Consider the following 546-nt stretch of genomic DNA (forward strand, 5'->3'; position numbering starts at 1 on the left):
AAAAAAAAAAAAATGTAGCCATGCAGGTGGCAGAGGGTGGGGCTGTGGGGGTGGGAGAAGACTCCCACCTGTAATCCCAGTACTTTGGGAGGAGGTGGCGAGAAGAGTCCCTGGACAACTTGGCCAGATGTCATCTCTACAATAAATAAATGAATAAATAAATAATTAGCCAGATGTGGTGGCGGCTGCCTGTAGTTCCAACTACTTGGAAAGCTGAGGTGGAATGATTGCTCGAGCCCAGTAGGTCGAATCTGTGGTGACTGTGAGCATGCCACTGCGCTCCAACCTGGGCAACAGGGTGAGAGTCCAACTCAAGGTAATAATAATAATTAGCTGGGCATGGTGGCGTGCGTCTGTAGTTTCAGCTAGTTGGAAGGCTGAGGCGGAAGGATCGTCTAAGTCCAGCAGGTTGAGGCTGCGGTGGCCATGAATGTGCCACTACACTCCAGCCTGGGCGACAGAGTGAGACTCCAATCAAAATAATAATAACAAATTCTTTTTTTTTTTTTGAGTTGCAGTCTCACTCTGTCGCCCAGACTGGAGTGC

The sequence above is a fragment of the Carlito syrichta genome, unplaced genomic scaffold, assembly GCF_000164805.1.
Source record: "Carlito syrichta isolate Samal-C Ts95f unplaced genomic scaffold, Tarsius_syrichta-2.0.1 Scaffold313618, whole genome shotgun sequence".
Taxonomy (NCBI): Eukaryota; Metazoa; Chordata; class Mammalia; order Primates; family Tarsiidae; genus Carlito; species Carlito syrichta.